Source organism: Schistocerca cancellata, chromosome 3 (assembly GCF_023864275.1).
Source record: "Schistocerca cancellata isolate TAMUIC-IGC-003103 chromosome 3, iqSchCanc2.1, whole genome shotgun sequence".
Taxonomy (NCBI): Eukaryota; Metazoa; Arthropoda; class Insecta; order Orthoptera; family Acrididae; genus Schistocerca; species Schistocerca cancellata.
In genome coordinates this window covers 95,048,905-95,062,271 of record NC_064628.1, presented here as the reverse complement: position 1 = coordinate 95,062,271, position 13,367 = coordinate 95,048,905, and positions in this window count along the sequence as shown.

Here is a 13,367-nt window from a genome sequence, read left to right as displayed (position 1 = left end):
GCAGCGAAAGCAACTGTCTATAAAAAACCGTCCAAAATCCATCGATGAATTGAAAACTGCAATATCCACTTTCACTGCTTCTGTTACAGAAGAAATGTTACAGCTTGTGTTCGGAAACATGAGTAGACGAATTGAATTGTGTATTCAACAACAGGGGGGTCACTTTCAAAATCTAATGTGAAAATCTGTAATTAGAAATGAATATTTCACTGAGTTTCATTTCGGTATATTCACTGCGGCATACGGCACGCGTGGTTAACAATCATACATTACTGCGGAGAGACTTTTTGAACACCCCGTATAAACAAAGACTTCCCTCATCAAAATAAATGGTTATCAGACATAAGCCATAACAGAAGAAATTTTGTGTGAATCAACCTACAGAGCAAAGGATTTTCTGAATTGTAGAGCTCGAACGGTTTGAGGCGACCTATAATAGGGTGTTGAAAATTATGCGAAATGATAAGGAATGAGGAGGTTTTTTCTTAGAAACTGTGAGGAAAGAAATATCTGCGAAACACTATGTCGGGGAAGCGGCTAGATAATATCCAGGAAGCTAGAAAGAACCGCAACGGGGAAAAAACTGCAAGGGAAAACAGAGATGGAGAAATAATTCGGGACACTGCAACTCTAAGATGAAGAGGTTGACGAACCAAACCAGATAAATCAGAAGACAGTTGGGAGGATAGAACAGGGCGAGAAACTTATTCGGGCAACGAGGAGTAGCGTAATATTTCTGAGTGGATTGAAGGGGAGGTGATTCAATGTTGCTTTGCACTGACCTGTGGCCTCCTTGTTTAACGTGTACGAGTATGGTTTTGAGAAGTTCCCTCTTGTTTTGTTATGGACGCGGTGGGTGCGAGAAGAAAAATGTAGAAGAGTACCAATGAGGTCGCCACATTTAACGGCCGCTGTCCGCTGCGTCGCACGTTCTGCCCTCACATAAACGTAGAGCTGTCGAACTTGGCAATGTTCACACTTCGACTATAGTGGTCGGGAATGATTTCTCCTTTTGTCTACCTCACTGACTGGGAAAATTCTTGCGATGAAGCTCCACGCGCCAGGAGGACCCAAGAAAGGTGGTGAAGGCTCCATGTTACCACCACAAAACAACGACGGCCATTGATGAGGGGACTAAGAAATTATGATTTTTCAAAGAAAATCGACAAACAGCCATACGTATTTAAGAAGTTATTTTATTTTACTTTGACCACCATGGTCGGCATTTCAGTATGCCATTTTCAGACCCCAAGTACACTTCATATATAGATAGATGTATCGATATTGACATACTGGAGTCAACAGTGTTTGGAGATCGTGAATTCATTATTCGAGTGCTTCCTTCGAAGACCTGTCAAGTCCTCGAAGGAAGCATTCGAATAACGAATTCACGATACTGCTTGATAAACATCTCACTAGTCGCTGTTCTGGGTCCACAATGGATCAACAGAGAAAGAAACTACGAGTAAAAGAGCAGAATAGAAGTCACACTGCTCTTTTACCTTAAATTTGGTTAATTTATGCAGTTTTGTCTACTTTAATGATCGCTGAGGGGAAGATACGGGTCAAAAGGATGAATATCTATAGCAATAGCAATATCTATAGCAATAGCTATTAGATCAATAATAATTATGTACAGAAATAATAGATAGAAAAATTGAAAAGTTCTGGAGGAAGGTCAGTGTGCGTTAAGATACAATGAATATGTGAGGCAAGTGTTCTGCCTTATCACTATTGATGACAGGACGAAACAAACTAAGCCAAAAAAACAAAAAGATTCTGCCCGGTGCTATTGATAGCAGGACGGAAAATCAGAAACCAAGATTCCTTCGTGCCGTTAGTAAGATTCGAGAAAAATTCGCCTAAGTTCAGAGCCTGACAAGGAATACACAATATCAACAAAACTCAATTGGAGTAACAAAAGCAGTAAAGACAGGTTTGTGTTACAACTTGTGTAGGGAAGCATAGCAATTTATAGCCACAGTTATTAAACTGTATAAGTTAAGGAAGCATTGAAGGAGATGAAAGAAAACTTCAGCGCGTGAACCAGTAAGTGCTATTTCACATGCAAATAAATACTAATATTCAGAGGACTCCACCTTCAGCAAAACACGATTTATTGTTTTCTACCTGTCTACATGTTTCGGTGATGTCAGACCATCATCAGCAAGTTTTCTGTTATGAAAAACTGTGATAAAATAGAAGACAGTCAGCAACATCGACAACTACACATACTGTTGAGTGAAATAATGAGAAATCATCTGATGATTGTGTTACATCACCAAAGGATTTGTGGGTAAACAGAGAAAAATAGAAAATCACGTTTCCCTCAAGGCCTAATTCTCAAATTGTTTCATACTGAAGCGCCAGACAAACTGGTAGAGGCATGCGTATTCAAGTACAGAGATATGTAAACAGGCAAAATACGGCGCTGCAGTCGGCAACGCCTATGTAAGACAAGTGTTTGGTGCAGTTGTTAGATCAGTTATCAGCGATGAAGTGACGATTTTCCCGTACGACTATTTCACGAGTGTACCGTGAATATCAAGAATCCGGTGAAACAATTTCGCACATTGCTGCAGCCGGGAAAAGATCCTGCAAGAATGGGACCAACGACGACTGAAGAGAAACGTTCAACGCGACAGAAGTGCAACCCATCCGCAACTTGCTGCAGATTTCAGTTCTGGGCATCAACAAGTGTCAGCGTGCGGACCATTCAACGAAACATCATCGATATGGACTTTCGGAGCCGAAGGCCCTCTCGTGTATCCTTGATGACTGCACGACAAAAATCTTCACGCCTCGCCTGGGCCTGTCAACGCCGACATTGGACTGTTGACGACTGGAAACATGTTTCCAGGTCGGACGAGTCTCGTTTACAGTAGTATAGAGCGGACGGAAGTGTACAGGTATGGAAACACCCTCATGAATCTATCGACCGTGCATGTCAGCAGGGGACTGGTCAAGCTGGTGGAGGATCTGTAATGTTGTGGGGCGTGTGCAGTTGGAATGATATGGGACCCCTGGTAAGTCTAGATACGACTCTGACAGATAACACGTACGTATGCATGCTGTCTGATCACCTGCAACCATTCATGCCTATTGTGTATTCCGACGGACTTTGGTAATTCCAGCAGTACAATGCGATACCCGACACGTCCAGAATTGCTACAGAGTGGCTCCAGGAACACTGTTCTGAGTTTAAACACTTCCGCTGGCCACTAAACTCCCCACACATGAACATTATTTTGCGTATCTCGGATGGTTTGCAACGTGCTGTTGAGAAGAGATCTCCACCCCCTCGTACTACTACGAATTTACGGACAGCCCTGGAGGATTTATGGTTTAAGGGGCTCCGGAAAGGCTCAAAATCATGAAAAGTTCAATTTTTACTTTTTTGCGTTTTCTGAATCTGCAGACTATTACCTTTTAATAGATATATAATTTATTCAATTCCGAAGACTACAACTATTTTAAAATTTTTTTTGAAATGTATTCTACATGGGCGTGACCCGCTGTGGCGCTGTTAAACTGCTGTCAAATGGTGTTATTATTAACGTCCGTGTTCATCAGGTACATTTTAGTGATGTGAGATAAAGTATGTGTTGTGGCTAACCTGTGATGGTTCAATATATATCGCTGGTGTGATTGTTTCATGTTTATTTACTCTACATCTACATCTACATCTACATCTACATCTAGATGTAGATGTAGATGTAGATGTAGATGTAGATGTTATTTACTCTGTCGTTATCTCGAAAATATTCGTAATTAATTCTGTTTCTTGAGTCTCTGTTTTGTTGAAGTATAATAATGAGTAAAAGTAAAGTTATTAGAAATCCTCTGAAGGCTTTTAAGAAAAGGAGAAATGTTGGAAAGCCAAAGGTATGTGTTATTACTGTAAATAATAACATTCTAACATGGTACGAGCGATGCTTGCTTTAGACAAGGAACGCCTTCGGGCTGCAGACAGGGCTGTAAAGAGTCTAGAAATACAAGCAAGAGTAAACAGGAGGAGGAACAAGAGGAAGCTGGAGGAGGAATTTGGAGAGGATGAAGATAATCCATCCTATGGACCTGGAATGCACTAAAAAGTTAATCCAATCTTTGTCGCTCGATTCCCAAAACTTTTATTTTCTCATACTAATTACATGTTTTCTAAGGATCTTCCAAACATATTTGTTTCAGACTTTCAGTAAATGTTACAGAGTACCTTCTGCATAATTTAACACAGCCGTTTTCCAAAAAACTGTATATTTTTGAACATATAAATAAAAAATTGCAAAAAAATGTTGTGAATTTTCATTACAATTGAAAAAAATCGTCTTTAATAACTGAACTAAAATTTTGTAAAATCCCTGTGTTAAGTTGTAGCCCATATTCCAATTAATAATCTGTAAAAAGTTCAACTTCCTACCTCAAATACTTTGTGAGGAAAGATGTAATTTATAAGCGTTATTTTAACATTGCAAGTATAGGGCGTTCCGGAGCCCCTTAAATTCCCTCCGGCAATACTTCAGATACTAGCCGAGTCCATGCCACGTCGTGTTGCGGCACTTCTGCGTACTCGCGGGGGCCCTACACGATATTAAGCGGGTGTACCAGTTTCTCTGGCTCTTCAGCTTGTTTGCTCAAGCAGACAAGGACGTATATAGCTATTTCTCTAGAAGAAAATGGTCTCGAGATGGCAATTCACCAATAAATTTTAGCACGGCGCATGCGCTCGTTATCCTTACATACTATTCTTTAGGCACTTCCTTTCGTTCCCGCAACATAAAAACTGATACCGTCGGGGATAGGCTGGAACCCCGCCTTACACTCTTCATAACTGCAAACGAAAGAGAAACAAAAACATGTGCGCTCCCTGATGCATATTCAGTTTCTGGTTCAGGAACGGGGCGCCGGCGAACGCCGATACGGCGTCGAGATCGAGTTCTCATCTCGCCCGGCGCCAAAACGACAACGAAAAGCGTTGCGGGCCACTTCTAGCCGAGCCGGCCGTGGGGGGACTGGTGGGTTCGGCGGTCGCCTCGCGGAATTTACCGTGCGACGCCCGCATCTCCATGGAAACCAGCCAGCAGGTGCTCGCGGTCCGGGGCTAGCGCACGCAACGCGGGCAAACGTGCATTCTGCTTAGCTTGTCATCATTGCATATTATACTGTGGGTGTCTTCCTGGACACAGAGAAACCTTACGATAAGATTTAGAAATTGAAATTGCTAAAGAAGATGCGCGACATAGATATTATTCCAGATTATCTCTTCAGATTGTCGCACAGATGACAAAATGGTAGATATCGAAATAGACAACAGAGGGATAGAGAAACAATTAAAATCGCTCAAAACAGGAAAAGCTGCTGGACCTGACGGGATACCAGTTCGACTTTACACAGAGTACGAGAAGGAACTTGGCCCCCTTCGTGCAGCGGTGTACCGTAGGTCTCTAGAAGAGCGTAGCGTTCCAAAGGATTGGAAAAGGGCACAGGTCATCCCCGTTTTTAAGAAGGGACGTCGAACAGATCTGCAGAACTATAGACCTATAGTCCTGGAGACTAGAAACATACTCTGTAGGAATCAGCATGGGTTTCGAAACAGACGATCGTGTGAAACCCAGCTCGCGCTATTCGTCCACGAGACTCAAGAGAGCCATAGACACGGGTTCACAGGTGGATGCCGTGTTTCTTGACTTCCGCAAGGCGTTCGATACAGTTCCCCATAGTCGTTTAATGAACAAAGTAAGAGCATATGGACTATCAGACCAATTGTGTGATTGGATTGAAGAGTTCCTAGATAACAGAACGCAGCATGTAATTCTCAATGGAGAGAAGTCTTCCGAAGTAAGAGTGATTTCAGGTGTGCCGCAGGGGAGTGTCGTAGGACCGTTGCTATTCACAATATACATAAACGACCTTGTGGATGACATCGGAAGTTCACTGAGGCTTCCTGCGGATGATGCTGTGGTATATCGAGAGGTTGTAACAATGGAAAATTGTACTGAAATGCAGGAGGATCTGCAGATAATTAACAAATGGTGCAGGCAATGGTAATTGAATCTCAGTGTAGACAAGTGTAACGTGCTGCGAATACACAGAAAGAAAGATCCTTTATCATTTAGCTACAATATATCAGGTCAGCAACTGGAAGCAGTTAATTCCATAAATTATCTGCGAGTAGGCATTAGGAGTGATTTAAAATGGAATGATGATATAAAGTTGATCGTCGGTAAAGCAGATGCCAGACTGAGATTCATTGGAAGAATCCTAAGGAAATGCAATCCGAAAAGAAACTTAGTAGGTTACAGTACGCTTGTTCGCCCACTGCTTCAATACTGCTCAGCAGTGTGGGATCCGTACCAGACAGGGTTGATAGAAGAGATAGGGAAGATCCAACGGAGAGCAGCGCGCTTCGTTACAGGATCATTTAGTAATCGCGAAAGCGTTACGGAGATGACAGATAAACTCCAGTGGAATACTCTGCAGGACAGACGTTCAGTAGCTCGATACGGGCTTTTGTTGAAGTTTCGAGAACATACCTTCACCGAAGAGTCAAGCAGTATATTGTTCTTTCCTACGTATATCTCGCGAAGAGAGCATGAGGATAAAATCAGAGAGATTAGAGCCCACACAGAGGCATATCGACAATCCTTCTTTCCACGAACAATACGAGACTGGAATAGAAGGGAGAACCGATAGAGGTACTCAAAGTACCCTCTGCCTCTGCTTGCGGAGTATGGATGTAGATGTTGATGTAGAATGGTAGGCAACTGTCTTACTCATAGAAAATCCTTCGTCAAACTGCATAACCAACGCTCGAGCATATAACAGCTACAACAGGGCATATCGCAATGTTCCGTCCTTTCTCCGACGTTATTCATGTTATACGTGAACGACAAAACGGCAAACCACGCAAATTTTAGTAACTCAATCTGCAGACGATACAGTTTTGCTGACAAGTAGTCGACGAAAGAATGCTACTAAATACGCCTTCAGCTACAGCTAACAACTAAAGAACAGTAGGCACAAAATACACTCCTGGAAGTTGAAATAAGAACACCGTGAATTCATTGTCCCAGGAAGGGGAAACTTTATTGACACATTCCTGGGGTCAGATACATCACATGATCACACTGACAGAACCACAGGCACATAGACACAGGCAACAGAGCATGCACAATGTCGGCACTAGTACAGTGTATATCCACCTTTCGCAGCAATGCAGGCTGCTATTCTCCCATGGAGACAATCATAGAGATGCTGGATGTAGTCCTGTAGAACGGCTTGCCATGCCATTTCCACCTGGCGCCTCAGTTGGACCAGCGTTCGTGCTGGACGTGCAGACCGCGTGAGACGACGCTTCATCCAGTCCCAAACATGCTCAATGGGGGACAGATCCGGAGATCTTGCTGCCCAGGGTAGTTGACTTACACCTTCTAGAGCACGTTGGGTGGCACGGGATACATGCGGACGTGCATTGTCCTGTTGGAACAGCAAGTTCCCTTGCCGGTCTAGGAATGGTAGAACGATGGGTTCGATGACGGTTTGGATGTACCGTGCACTATTCAGTGTCCCCTCGACGATCACCAGTGGTGTACGGCCAGTGTAGGAGATCGCTCCCCACACCATGATGCCGGGTGTTGGCCCTGTGTGCCTCGGTCGTATGCAGTCCTGATTGTGGCGCTCACCTGCACGGCGCCAAACACGCATACGACCATCATTGGCACCAAGGCAGAAGCGACTCTCATCGCTGAAGACGACACGTCTCCATTCGTCCCTCCATTCACGCCTGTCGCGACACCACTGGAGGCGGGCTGCACGATGTTGGGGCGTGAGCGGAAGACGGCCTAACGGTGTGCGGGACCGTAGCCCAGCTTCATGGAGACGGTTGCGAATGGTCCTCGCCGATACCCCAGGAGCAACAGTGTCCCTAATTTGCTGGGAAGTGGCGGTGCGGTCCCCTACGGCACTGCGTAGGATCCTACGGTCTTGGCGTGCATCCGTGCGTCGCTGCGGTCCGGTCCCAGGTCGACGGGCACGTGCACCTTCCGCCGACCACTGGCGACAACATCGATGTACTGTGGAGACCTCACGCCCCACGTGTTGAGCAATTCGGCGGTACGTCCACCCGGCCTCCCGCATGCCCACTATACGCCCTCGCTCAAAGTCCGTCAACTGCACATACGGTTCACGTCCACGCTGTCGCGGCATGCTACCAGTGTTAAAGACTGCGATGGAGCTCCGTATGCCACGGCAAACTGGCTGACACTGACGGCGGCGGTGCACAAATGCTGCGCAGCTAGCGGCATTCGACGGCCAACACCGCGGTTCCTGGTGTGTCCGCTGTGCCGTGCGTGTGATCATTGCTTGTACAGCCCTCTCGCAGTGTCCGGAGCAAGTATGGTGGGTCTGACACACCGGTGTCAATGTGTTCTTTTTTCCATTTCCAGGAGTGTAGTATGGTTAAAGTAACTGCCGATAAAACAAGGCTGTAATGTTTACGCGGAAACGGTCGGACTTGACGGACCGACTTTCGATTAGTAATTTCGTCCTTCAATGGACGGACAGGGCACGCTATCTTGGCTTAATTCTAGACACCAAACTTCTATTCAGAAGACACATCCAGACAAAGAGGAAAAAACTGATGAGATTAAATCACAAGCTGTATCCCATTCCAAATAGCGCAATTAAAAAAACAATACACTCAGCCTCTACACCATTAGTTTTATTTTTAATGAATGTGTGGAATTTGGGGTATTTGCGGAGTCACTCATGATACGAAAACTTATCGCAGTTTTTAAAAATTGCTATAAACAACTTCCCCAAGCTACAGGACAGTCTCAACTGTGCCCATATCCTAAAAGGTATTTGAGGCAGTGCTATACACACAAATAAGCAGGTACTTTGAAAAACAGTACCTCCTTTGTAACAATCAGTTTAGTTTGCGTAAATAATAGATTTCAGCTATCAGTCGTCCTTTGGAATATTTATTGGCAGATCTAGATTTCGGCTAGCAACTAGCCATTCTCAATGCACTATCCTTTTTTGGTCAATGCATGTAATGCCTGTTGGTCTGGCTTTGTACACAGTTCATAGAATAACGACTGATAGCTGAAATCTGTTATTTACAAATCAAAATAATGGTCGCTGCGTGCAACAGCCTCTGAATGGACGGTAACCTGATGAAGTTTAGTTTTTGTTGCAAGGGGAGAAAAGCAACAGCAGCCGTTCTGGAAATTGCGGGTTAACTTTAACAGCTCCTGAAGGCAAAAACATGATATCACTACTATTATGTGACCTAAGCAAATCATTCGATTGTATTCCTCTTGACATACTAATAAGGAAGCTGGAGTTTTTTGCGTGCGTGGGGTCACGTTAGCCGTGATGCGTTCTCATTTAAGCAACAGAAAACAGTTTGTCTCAGAGGGAAACGTAAATTCCTCCTTAATGGAAACCAGCATAGTTGTTTCGCAAGTACCTATTCTCGGCCCCCTCTTCTTCATGGCAGCAATCAATGGCAGCAAGTCTTCTGGTCCAGAATGCATACCAATTACGTTCCTTTCCGAGTATGCTGATGGATTAGCTGCATACTTAACAATCATATACAACCATTCGCTCGAAGAGAGATCTATACCCAAAGAATGGAAAGTTCTACAGGTCACACCAACATTCAAGAAAGGTAGTAGAAGTAACCCACTAAATAACAGGCCCATATCGTTAACGTCAACATACAGCAGGATTTTGGAGCATATGTTGTGTTCGAACATTATGAATTACCTCGAAGAAAACTGTCTATTCACACACAGTCAACATGGGTTCAGAAAACATCATTCCTGTGAAACACAACTACCTCTTTATTCACATGAAGTGTTGAGTGCTATTAACAAGGGATTTCAGATAGATTCCGTATTTCTGGATTTCCGGAAGGCTTTTGACGCTGTACCACAAAAGCGACTCGTAGTGAAATTGCGTGCTTATGGAATTTCGTCTCCGTTATGTGACTGGATTTCTGATTTTCACAGTTCGTAGTAATTGACGGAAAGTCATCGTGTAAAACACAAACGATTTCTGGCGTTCCCCAAGGTAGTGTTATAGGCCCTTTGCTGTTCCTTATCTATATAAACGATTTGGGAGACAACCTGAGCAGCCGTCTTAGGTTGTTTGCAGATGACACTGTCGTTTATCGACTAATAAAGTTATCAGAAGAACAAAACAAATTGCAAAACGATTTAGAAAAATATATCTGAATGGTGCGAAAGTTGGAAGTTGATCCTAAATAACGAAAAGTGTGAGGTCATCCACATGAGTGCTAAGAGAAATTCGTTAAACTTCTGTTACACGATAAATCAGTCTAATCTAAAAGCCGTAAAGTCAACTACGCTTGTCCGTCCTCTTTTAGAATACTGCTGCGCGGTGTGGGATCCTTACCAGATAGGACTGACGGAGTACTTCGAAAAAGTTCAAAGAAGGGCAGCACGTTTTGTATTATCGCGAAATACGGGAGAGAGTGTCACAGAAATGATACAGGATTTGGGCTGGACGTCATTAAAAGAAAGGCGTTTTTCGTTGCGGCTTGTGCGAGCCCGAGGTTGTTTCGGTTTGTTGTCACACGATGTTCTGCCTTCATTAAACTGTCGCACCCACGAACGCACTTTCGACACATCCGTAATTCCATCACCACATGTGTCCTTCAACTGTCGATGAATTTCAATTGGTTTCACACCACGCAAATTCAGAAAATGAATGATCGCACGCTGTTCAAGTAAGGAAAACGTCGCCACTTTAAGTATTTAAAACAGTTCCCATTCTCGCCGCTGGCGGTAAAATTCCATCTGCCGTACGGTGCTGCCATCTCTGGGACGTATTGACAATGAACGCGGCCTAATTTTAAAATAATGCGCATGTTTCTATCTCTTTCCAGTCCGGAGAAAAAAAATTGGAGGCCTTAGAACTTGAATGCACCTCGTACTGCAGCCTGCTCGGATATCTCCTCTGAAATGCTAGTCGTTCCATACCAGATTGGAAGCCTGTATTTCCGCTGCCGGTGGTCATTAAGAAAAACTGTGATGGTCAATTGTCTCGTTACCACTCAGAATCCATATAAGTAGTAAAAATGGAAATGCCGTGTGGCTAGGGCCTCCCGTCGGGTAGACCGCTCGCCTGGTGCAACTCTTTCGAACTGACGCCACTTCGACAACTTGTGTGTCGATGGGGATGAAAGGATGATGATAGGAACAACACAACACCCAGTCCCTGAGCGGGGAAAATCTCCCACCCAGCCGGGAATCGAACCCGGGCCGTTAGGCATGACAGTCTGTCGCGCTGACCACTCAGCTGCCAGGGGCGGACATGTAAGTAGTGTATGCATTGGTGTTGTACTTTAGTGTGCTATCACAGGTATTGTACAAGTGTCGGTCTGGGAAGTTTTCAAAATGCGGTATCTCGTAAAGGGCTGGCACTGGAGTCCTGCAACAAACACCACTGACATTCTAATTTACCCTACGTTTAGTTTGTTAACGTCATTAGGCAACGTTCCATATTAAAAAGTGTGTGTTTGCACACAAATACACTTTCTAAGTATTATTACTATCTGTTGATTGTCTAACGGTACGAACCCCTGCCTGCCAGTCTACTATGTTAAAACCGCACGTCAAAAGCACTTTCCAGTTTTAGGCTCTTCACCCTGCATGACTCCATAATCGACTGCGTAACGTAAATACGTACATCATAAAGAAAGACAGCTGCACAATGCACATGATAAAACCTATGTCAACAGGTACAGAGGCATAATTCCCTACCGGTTGTCTGCAACACCTTATCAACAGCATTATTAACTAGGGAATAGCAACAACTCGACCCTCATAATGGTTCATATCAAGCGATTTTAGAAAAGAAATAGCCGGCCGATGTGGCCGTGCGGTTCTAAGCGCTTCAGTTTGGAACCGCGTGACCACTACGGTCGCAGGTTCGAATCCTGCCTTGGGCGTGGATGTGTGTGATGTCCTTAGGTTAGTTAGGTTTAAGTAGTTCTAAGTTCTAGGGGACTGATGACCTCAGATGTTAAGTCCCATAGTACTCAGAGCCATTTAGAAAAAAATATACATCATGTTAATCAAGCAAATACTAAGAAACATTGATTCTAAAGTGAAAATAAGAGGCGAAATTTCTAGAAGTTTTGAGATTAAAACTGGAGTGAGACAGGCAGATGGCCTATCCCAACCGCTCTATAATTGTGTTCTAGTTATAGTTATAACGGAATGGAGAATATCATTAGGAGGAAGGCAAATATATGAGGGACTAAGATTAGGATACGAAAGAACAAGCTATAAATAGACTATTTAGCGTTTGCAAACGATCTGCCTTTTCAGACTCAATGGAAACAGCCACTTGACAGATACAGTTGCTGAAAGAAGAAACTGAAAGAACAGGCTTAGAAATCTCCGTTAAGGGAGCCAATTTTATGATAAAACGTTGAGATAGCCAACTAGATAATGAAAACTAAATATGGAAAGTTTGAGAGAACTACCAGATTCAGTTATATAGGAGAAATAATTGAACAAGACATTTCGGAGAAAGACGTCATTAAACCAAGAGTTAATGCAGGGTAATACGAAAGCGTACTATCTGATTAAGGATGTATACAATAAGAAATCAACATCTCTCAGTGCTTAAGTTAGATACTTCTCTACAGTAATTCGTCGAGAAGTAATTTATGCAGAAGAGTATTTAATTGTAAACAAAAAGGCTATGATGGAAGCATTGAAATTCACAGAAAAATTTTGGGACCAGCAAAATAGCAAAGGCAATGCAGAAGACATCATAATACTGTACTTTGTACTCACATTGAAAAAAAAAAATACAGATATCTTTAGAAAAAGAAGACAAGCTTTCCAGGGACACATCCAAGGACTGAATCCCAAAAGACTGACAAACGTATGTTCACTTATTTCAATAAATTAAAAATGGATAACGCATGATGCGAATAAATTGGAATGGTGATAGACGACTCTGAATTACTCTATAAGATACTGGGGACGACTGGCACTCATAATGACAGTGCAAATATTCCCATGAAAAAAAAAACAAGAAAAATGATGAAGCCACTTGGACAGCAGAAACAATAGAGGAACACAGGATAGTGTTGGGAGAATGTGTAAGAAAAGAAAGGGAAACAGCTGATATAAACGTAATCCATACTTGCTCATATGTAAAAGAAGAAGAAAAAGAGACGAGTGGAATATTTCACATATATTGTTACTACCCATCTCATATTTCCAAGACGTCATGACTGTCTTCGAGAAACGTCATCTTTCACATAACCTCAGAAATAACATCATAGAAAGAGGTGTGTGCGAAAAATTAAATTTGAAGAGACG